Consider the following 10,315-nt stretch of genomic DNA (forward strand, 5'->3'; position numbering starts at 1 on the left):
CTGCTTCCTTCCAAAGATGCCCTGTAATGTGCTCCCTTCAGACTTATATCCCATCCCAGGATGCTTTGCGGCAGGTTCCGCCCACTGGGACTGATATGAGCCCTGGTGCACTGTTGGTTAGGTTTCCTCCACTGTCCAACAAGAGCCCTTATTGGATACAGTGGGGAGACTCCCCAAGCTCAACAGACACACCAGGAAACACACGACAGCCTAGCTGAACAATCAGGCCCCCCTGATAAGCAGAGAGGGCCCCCCTTATGGTTTTCCTAGCACCTACCTAGGAGGGTGCTACATCCACCCCCCATCAAAAATGAGCCATGTCTCCATTGCCTCTGAGGCAGCCGCCTCCTAGAAAAATCTGTTGAAAATCAGGAGTATCCCACAAATTTGGAAAGGGGGAAAAGGGAAAGAAACTAATGTACAAATAATTTACGTGAAAAAATATATAGACATCTTTATACTGTACACATATACAAATTGTAAATGGGACTTTCTTTCTCAGGGGTTCATTCATTTTTTATGGACTTTTTATGGACTTCTTATAATATATTTTAGGTGGTGTTCATTTCATTATGGGATCCTATGTGTATATTATCTAACAGTTACTGCGTACAGGTTGACTAACCCTTTGTTTGGTTTTATATATTGAGCGCTGCACACTTTGTCAGTATTTTCAGTGTTTGGTTTGGATTCAACAACTTTACGTGCTGGCTGCTAATATGTGCTAAAACCATTTATATTTTTAGATATTGATTAAGCACAGTGATTTATTGTTTTCTGTAAATTATTTAAGGTGCATGAGAGGATGCACCCCCCCACACCAAACAAAACCGCTTGGTGGGGATTTTAAGCAACATACATTTCCTGACTATCTGTTTCTATGGTGAGCTCACCTGCAGAGAAAAATGAAAGGTTAGTCATACTGCATATACATCCATTACAGGACTAACTATCTGAACAGTTGAGTATGAAGACCCTCCCTGCAGGGGCGACCTTCTCACTCCATTCCCTGACTCCTCTGTTTTTCAGTGCTTGAAGCTAGGGATGATCCAACGGTTCGGGTCCACCATCGGTTCGGCCCGAACATTGGGTGTTCGAGGTTCGGCCGAATTTAGAACTTTTTGCCCAAAAAGTTCGGAATTCGGCAACCAGAACCGACCAAAATGCAATGCTTCAGGAAATGGGCTTTAAAAGCCAGTGATTGGACCAGAACCATTAGCAAAAGCCAATTGAGGGGGCAGGAGAATGCTAGGAATGTGATTGGAGTAACTAGGGGGTCCCTAGACCAATCATTAGTGAATACGCCCCCCAGTATATAAGATCGCCCCCGCCATATTCCTAGCATTGTTATACTGGACATGGAAGAGAGTGGAAGCAGTTCTGCTAATTTTACTTTAAAAGTGTCATTTAGCATTTATTAGTGTGAGGAAAGGGATATCTAGTGTAGTTAGAGTGCTCCTTTACACTTTAGTTAGCTTCAAAAATTTAGTTTCTGTAGGGAAAGTGTTAAGTGTCAGGGGACCGTAGTGTAGTGTAGGGTTAACTGGCAGTGACTGCTATGGAAGGGTGACAAAACCCTTCCATAGCAGGGTGACCGCTATAGAGAAATGATCATTTCTCTGAATAGCTTCGGCACAGGCATATGGCTTCTCACCAAGCAAGCATTTTTTATGCTGCAGGGGCTGCCACTGCCAGTGCTTTTTTGAGGACATGTTTGATGTCAGACATGACATCTGAACATGTGTATAGGGGGTATATATAGACATATATGTCTGATTATATACCCCTAGACATATATAGGTGTGATAGTAGCAGAAATAAATGCTTGCGCTAATGAAATCATTTACAGTAATATATTTCTGCTACTATCACACCTATATATGTCTAGGGGTATATATTCAGACATATATGTCTATATATACCCCCTATACACATGTTCAGATGTTTAGCCTGCCTCAAAAGAACCCCAAAAAATGCCAAAAAAAACACTAGCGTAAAAAAAAAATGCCCAGGTGTGTTTTTGCTGGCATTTTTTGGGGGTTTTTGGAGGCAGGCAAAACATCAGAACTTGTGCACAGTACCACTATACACAAGTTCAGATGTTTTTCCTGACTGCAAAGATCCCAAAAAAATGCCTTCTATTAAACCGGCAAGGTGTTACAGGAGCAGAGCCAACCCCCTGTCAGAAAGTTTTCTAATACATACAATCCTTTTTTTTTCTGGTTCTGGACATGCTACAGAGCTGAAACTTCACAGGTACACCTTTTAGACCCCCCAGACACAAAATCACACAAAAAAAGTTCTTAAAAATTGTCATTTTTGATAAAAAAGCCAATTATTGAAAAAAAAAAGAGATTTTTTGATTTTTACTTTGGATTTCAGATCTGGGAGGTCTAAAAAGTGTACGTGTGAAGTTTCAGCTCTGTAGCATGTCCAGAACCAGAAAAAAAAAAAGATTGTTTGTATTAGAAAACTTTCTGACAGGGGGTTGGCTCCGCTCCTGTAACACCTTGCCGGTTTAATAGAAGGCATTTTTTTGGGATCTTTGCAGTCAGGAAAAACATCTGAACTTGTGTATAGTGGTACTGTGCACAAGTTCTGATGTTTTGCCTGCCTCCAAAAACCCCCCAAAAATGCCAGCAAAAACACACCTGGGCATTTTTTTTTTTTTTTTAACGCTAGTGTTTTTTTGGCATTTTTTGGGGTTCTTTTGAGGCAGGCAAAACACCTGAACTTGTGTATAGTGGTATATATACACACATCCATATATTTATATACACACCTAGATTTATATAGGTGTGATAGTAGCAGAAATATATTACTGTAAATGATTTCATTAGCGCAAGCATATATTTCTGCTACTATCACACCTATATATGTCTAGGTGTGTATATAAATATATGGATGTGTGTATATATACCACTATACACAAGTTCAGATGTTTTGCCTGCCTCAAAAGAACCCCAAAAAATGCCAGAAAAACCGCTAGCGTAAAAAAAAAAATGCCCAGGTGTGTTTTTGCTGGCATTTTTTGGGGGTTTTGGAGGCAGGCAAAACATCTGAACTTGTGCACAGTACCACTATACACAAGTTCAGATGTTTTTCCTGACTGCAAAGAACCCAAAAAAATGCCTTCTATTAAAGCGGCAAGGTGTTACAGGAGCGGAGCCAACCCCCTGTCAGAAAGTTTTCTAATACAAACAATCTTTTTTTTCTGGTTATGGACATGCTACAGAGCTGAAACTTCACATGTACACTTTTAAGAACTTTTTTTGTGTGATTTTGTGTCTGGGGGGTCTAAAATGTGTACCTGTGAAGTTTCAGCTCTGTAGCATGTCCAGAACCAGAAAAAAAGGATTGTATGTATTAGAAAACCTTCAGCACAGGAATATGGCTTCTCTGCTGTAACACCTTGCCGGTTTCAAAGCAGGCATTTTTTTGGGTTCTTTGCAGTCAGGAAAAACATCTGAACTTGTGTATAGTGGTACTGTGCACAAGTTCAGATGTTTTGCCTGCCTCCAAAACCCCCAAAAAATGCCAGCAAAAACACACCTGGGCATTTTTTTTTGACGCTAGCGGTTTTTTTGGCATTTTTTGGGGTTCTTTTGAGGCAGGCAAAACATCTGAACTTGCGTATAGTGGTGTATATACACACATCCATATATTTATATACACACCTAGACATATATAGGTGTCATAGTAGCAGAAATATATGCTTGCGCTAATGAAATCATTTACAGTAATATATTTCTGCTACTATCACACCTATATATGTCTAGGTGTGTATATAAATATATGGATGTGTGTATATATACCACAAGTTCAGATGTTTTGCCTGCCTCAAAAGAACCCCAAAAAATGCCAAAAAAAAACGCAAGCGTCAAAAAAAAAAAATGCCCAGGTGTGTTTTTGCTGGCATTTTTTGGGGTTTTTTGGAGGCAGGCAAAACATCAGAACTTGTGCACAGTACCACTATACACAAGTTCAGATGTTTTTCCTGACTGCAAAGATCCCAAAAAATGCCTTCTATTAAACCGGCAAGGTGTTACAGGAGCGGAGCCAACCCCCTGTCAGAAAGTTTTCTAATACAAACAATCTTTTTTTTTCTGGTTCTGGACATGCTACAGAGCTGAAACTTCACATGCACACTTTTTAGACCCCCCAGATACTAAATCCAAAGTAAAAATAAAAAAAAAATCTCTTTTTTTTTTTTTTTTCAATAATTGGCTTTTTTTTTTATCAAAAATGACAGTTTTTAAGAACTTTTTTTGTGTGATTTTGTGTCTGGGGGGTCTAAAAGGTGTACCTGTGAAGTTTCAGCTCTGTAGCATGTCCAGAACCAGAAAAAAAGATCATATAGGTGTTAAAGTTAAAGGAGGCTCCCGACCCACATCCCTGTTCTACTGAAAAATTATATATTTTTTTTCATGGTTCTGTACATGCTACAGAGCTGAAACTTCACACGCACACCTTTTAGACCCCCCAGATACTAAATCCAGTCAAAATCAAAAAATCTCTCTCTTTTTTTTTTTTTTAATTTTTTCAATAATTGGCTTTTTTATCAAAAATGACAATTTTTAAGAACTTTTTTTTGTGTGATTAATAGTTAATGGGTCATGACCCAGAACCCTAGGCACTTTTTAGGGGCATTTATTGGGTTTTGGGGCTTCAAAATGGTGTTTTTTGATTACCGAAGTTCGGGTCCCATTGATTTCAATGGGGTTCTGAAATCCGGGCCGAACTTTCGGGAAGTTCGGATGTTCTGGCCGAACCGAACTTTTCAAAAGTTTGATCATCCTTACTTGACACGCCAGATCCAATCCTCCCCCCTCCTGGGGGAATCTGTGCCCTACCACTTACTACCTATGCAGAGTCCTTGAAGAAGGTAAACACAGCATCTTCCTGCTGTCGCTCAGAACACTTATCCTTTTTGGAAACAGGGCAAACCACTGGAGCCTGAGTGGTCTGTATTCCTGCAGAGTCAGGGAAATGAAAAGGGGTCTTCCAGAGCACCCCCTACCAGACTTCCTGGATGCACTGCCCACTGCTGCAACGGCCACCCATTTTATCCTTCTGGTTGAAAATGCTGCGGTCTCTTAAACACTTTTTTGTAATCCAAGAGATCCTGGCCCGCTGGCCCAAGGGATCTGTAAGGTTAGAGTATCTATTTAGGACCCTGGCCCGATGGCCAAAGGGGTCGGTAGAACAAAGTAACGACTTTAAATGGAACAGTAACTGTGAAATTCAGCATTATATTTTTCTTTGTGATGGCTAGCCAGCCTAAAATGTACAGTCTTGTAAATGAAGGAATCTGGTTAAATATAAAACTCTGGGTGGGGGGCTGTCCCGCACTCAGATGGACCAAGCCTGGCCCGATCCGTCTGGACGGCGAACTTCCACCCTGTCAATGTAAATGGATTGTCCATATAGCCACTGTGTTTTTACTGCATCAAATTTCTCTTTGAGGTCAGTCCTGGGTGAATCTCGAAAAGGCTTAGGGACAAAAAGAAAATCCCATATGGCTTTGTCACTAGATTTGAGCGAACACCTGGATGTTTGGGTTCGGCGGGTTCGACCCAACTTGAAAAAAAAGTCCGGGTTCGTGACCCGGACTTAACCGGAACTTTGTCCCGATCCCGAACCCCATTGAAGTCAATGGAGACCTGAACTTTTGAGCACTAAAATGCCTCTAAAACAAACATGGAAAGAGCTAGAGGGCTGCAAATTGCATCAAAATCATCTTAAGAGAATGGCAAGTGCTCTGCAAACAAATGTGGATAGGGAAATAACTTAAAATAACTGAAAAAACAGAAAATTCAAAAAATGATCATCTTGAATGATGTAGGAGGAGGAAGAGGCCCATATGGAGTAGGAGGTTGAGGTGGCGGAGGATATGGCGGTGTAGGTGGAAGCGGCGGTGGAGGAGGACGAGGTAGCCAACACTGGTTTTTGTTTTTAATTTTATTTCTTTTTAAATTAAGGTACACCCCAAAAGAGTTAGAAAGATCAAATACAATGGCTGGGTAAGGCCGGTATACATGTCTATTCTGCACAAGGTACGGACAAGTCCTGTGGGATCCATGCCTGGTTCATTTTAATGAACGTGAGCTTGTCCACATTGGCTCTGGAAAGACGGATGCGCTTGTCTGTGATAACGCCCCCATCCGTGCTAAATAAACGTTCAGATAATACACTGGCTGCAGGGCAGGCCAGCACCTCCAATGTGTAAAGGGCAAGCTCAGGCCATGTGCCCAATTTGGAGACCCAGAAGTTGAAGGGGGCAGACCCGTCATTCAGTACGTCTAGGCGTGTGCACACATACTGCTCCACCATGTTAGTGCTGGGTGGTGGTGCTGCTGGTGGAGCTCCTGTTGCAAGGAGAGGACGTGGTTGATCTGTGGCACCTACATGCACAAGTGAAACACCTTTCTCAGCTGCGAGTAGGCGACAGAACCTTACAGCATTATTTGGCAGAGCCTAATGCGTCTCTACAAATGTTGTGGCCAGAGCAAGTACAGGCAATAGTAGATTGGGTTGCTGACAGTGCCTCCAGTTCCTTCACATTGTCTCCCACCCAGTCTACTGCTGAAAGGTAAGAGTTGCCACCTGCAGCCAATGGCCATCAATCTTTCACCTCACCCCCTTGCGAATCAGCCAAGCAGTCTGAACCCCAAGTCATGCAGCAGTCTCTTCTTCTATTTGATGACTCTGTTAGCATGGTTTCCCAGGGCCATCCACCTAGCCCTACCCCAGAAGTGGAAGAGATTGAGTGCACCGATGCCCAACCACTTATGTCTCAAGATGAGTACAAGGGAGGACCATCGCAGCATGTCTTGGATGATGACGAAACACAGGTGCCAACTGCTGCGCAATTCAAAATTGTGGAGAATGACAAGGAGGGCAGGGGTGAAGACTGCGTGGAAGATGATGTGGAGGACGATGAGGTCCTCGACCCCACATGGAATGAACATCATGCAGGTGACCTGAGTAGTTTGGAGGAAGAGACGGTGGTCGCACACAGCCACCAGCACAGCAGAAGAGGGAGCAGGGTGCAAAAGAGGAGCAGCCGTGCCCTAGACACTACGCCTGCTACTGTCCAACGCAGCAAGGGACCAAGCACACCAAAGCCAGCTCACGGGAGTTCCCTAGCGTGGCAGTTCTTCAGACAATGTGTTGATGACAGGACACAAGTGGTTTGCATGCTGTGCAATCAGAGCCTGAAGCAAGGCATAAACCTTCTCAACCTGAGCACAACCTGCATGACCAGGCATCTAAGTGCAAAGCACGAGCTGCAATGGAGTAGACACCTCAAAAACCAAGAAAGGTCTCTGGCTCCTCCTGCTTCCTCTTCTGCTGCAGTCTTGGCCTCTTCATCCACCTCTGTAGTGACAGTTGCACCTGCCACCCCGCAAACAGAGGATCTGCCAGCAACAATACCACCTGGGTCACCAACAACCATCTCCACAATGTCCCATGGAAGCGTTCAGCTTTCTATCTCCCAAGCACTGGAGCAAAAGAGGAAGTACCCCCCTACCCACCCGCGATCCCTTGAACTGAATGCCAGCATTTCAAAATTCCTGGCCTTTGAAATGCTGTCATTCCATCTGCTGGAGATGCAGAGTTTTAAATGCCTTATGGCGGTGGCTGTCCCACAGTACGTCATGCCCAGCCGCCACTACTTTTCCAGCCAAGCCATCCCTTCCCTGCACAACCAAGTGGGTGACAAAATCAGGTGTGCACTGTGCAATGCCATCTGTGGCATGATCCACCTAACTACGGAAATGTGGACCAGTAAGCATGGTCAGGGACGTTATATCTCCCTTACCCATTTACTGGGTAAATGCAGTGGCGGCTTGGCGCATGTCCTTCCACCACCAAGGATTGCAGGGCGCTTCAGTTTGCCTCCTGTTCCTAACTCCTCCTTCTCCGCTTCCTCATCCTCTACTGCCGCCTCATCCGGTCAGCGTAACACCTTCACCACCAACTTCAGCACAGCCAGGGGTAAACGACAGCAGGCAGTTTCAAAACTTGCATGTTTTGTGGGGAAAAACCACACACCGCGCAGGAGATGTGGAGGGCATTGAACAGCAGACTGATGAGTGGCTGGTGCCAGTGACCCTCAAGCCCGGCCTGGTGGTGTGAGATAATGGGCAGCTCTGGGCCTAGCCGGTTTGACACACATCCCTTGCCTGGTGCATGTGCTGAATTTGGTGGTGCAGAGGTTCCTTAGAAATAACCCCGATATGTCAGAGCTGCTGCAGAAAGTGCGGGCCGTCTGTGTGCACTTTCGGTGTTCTCACCTTGCTGCTGCTCGCCTGTCAGCGCTGCAGTGTAACTTCGGCCTTCCCGCTCACTGCCTCATATGTGACGTGCCCACAAGGTGGAACTCCACCTTGCACATGCTGGCCAGACTGTGCGAGCAGCAGCAGGCCATAGTGGAGTTTCAGCTGCAGCATGCACGCATGAGTCGCTCTGCGGAACAGCACCACTTCACCACCAGTAACTGGGCCTCCATGCGAGACCTGTGTGCTTTGTTGCGCTGTAACATATGCAGACTAGGCCGCAATGTAACCTTTTTCCCCTAAATGGGTGTTTATTGAATAGCGGAATCGAACAACAGTATCTAACGAGTGTAACCCACAGTAAAATATGCAGACTAAGGCGCAATGTAATATTTTTTCCCTAAATGGGTGTTTATTGAATAGTGGACTAGAACAACAGTAAACAACAGGTGTATCTCACACGTACAGATACAGACTAGGCCGCAATTTAATATTTTTTCCCTAAATGGGTGTTTATTGAATAGCGGACTAGAACAACAGTATCCAACGAGTGTATCTCACACATACAGATACAGACTAAGCCGCAACTTAATATCTTTCTGTCCCCTAAATAGTTTTTTTTTATTGCAAGGCGCAATACAACAGTATGCAAGGGGTGTATCTCACTGTAACATATGCGGACAGTGCAGCAATAAACTCTTTTGTCCCCTAAATAGTTTTTTTTTTATTGCACGGCGCAATACAACAGTATGCAATGGGTGTATCTCACTGTAACATATGCAGACTGGGCCGCAATAAACTTTTTTGTCCCCTAAATAGTTTTTTTATTATATGGCGCAATACAACAGTATGCAATGGAGGTATCTCACTGTAACATATGCAGACAGGGCCGCAATCAACTTTTTTTGCCCCTAAATGTTTTTTTTTTATTGCACGGCGCAATACAACAGTATGCAATGGGTGTATCTCACTGTAACATATGCAGACAGGGCAGCAATAAACTCTTTTGCCCCCTAAATAGTTTTTTTTATTGCAAGACGCAATACAACAGTATGCAATGGGTGTATCGCACTGTAATGTATGAATTAAAAACTGAAAAATATGTTTTTTACTCTAAATACTGTAAAATAATTATTTTCCCCTCACATTGGTGCTTTTTGAAGAGCAGGTTAGAAAAGCAATGTCTGTCTGACATGCAGTCTTTAAAGTTAAATATGAAGGAAAAATTTTTTTTTCTTTTTTAAATGCAGATTAAGCACACACATATGCACTGAGGTTGCATGAAATGTGCAGCACAGCATGCCTAACAGCCAGATTGAATACTGTTGTTCTATTCCGCTATTGAATTAAAAAAAAAAATACATTTGAATGAAAGACTGAAAAATATTTTTTTTACCCTAAATACTGTAAAATAATTATTTTCCCCTCACATTGGTGCTTTTTGAGGAGCAGGTTAGAAAAGCAATGTCTGTCTGACATACAGTCTTTAAAATTAAATATGAAGGAAACATTTTTTTTTCTTTTTTAAATGCAGATTAAGCACACACATATGCACTGAGGTTGCATGAAATGTGCAGCACCGCACGCCTAACAGACTGATAACCTTTTTTTTGTTTCTCCTTTCTCCTCCTCACTTGGCTCAGGTCAGGGCTTAAAGATCGTTCACTGCACCCCCACACAATACAATCAATGTAGATCGCTGTCTGATTAAAGCAGATTGTTCCTATCTATGCTTTCCCTACAAGCAATCTCTCCTGCCTGGCCCTACAGTAAACTCCTATCTCTCCCTCCGGGCAAAAACATCATTCACTGCACCCCACAAAACAAAATCAATGTAGATCACTGTATGATAAAGCAGATTGTTCCTCCTATGCTTTCCCTACAAGCAATCTCTCCAGCCTCGCCCTATAGTAAGCAGTCAGGAACCTCTCCCTATAGGAGCTATAGCAGAGTGACGCGTGGCGCTGTGTGACTCCAGCTTATATAGAGTCTGGGTCACATGCTGCCATTAGTAGACATGGCTGTGATGGCTT

Source organism: Pelophylax lessonae (assembly GCF_965119305.1).
Source record: "Pelophylax lessonae genome assembly, chromosome: 8".
NCBI classification, from domain to species: Eukaryota; Metazoa; Chordata; class Amphibia; order Anura; family Ranidae; genus Pelophylax; species Pelophylax lessonae.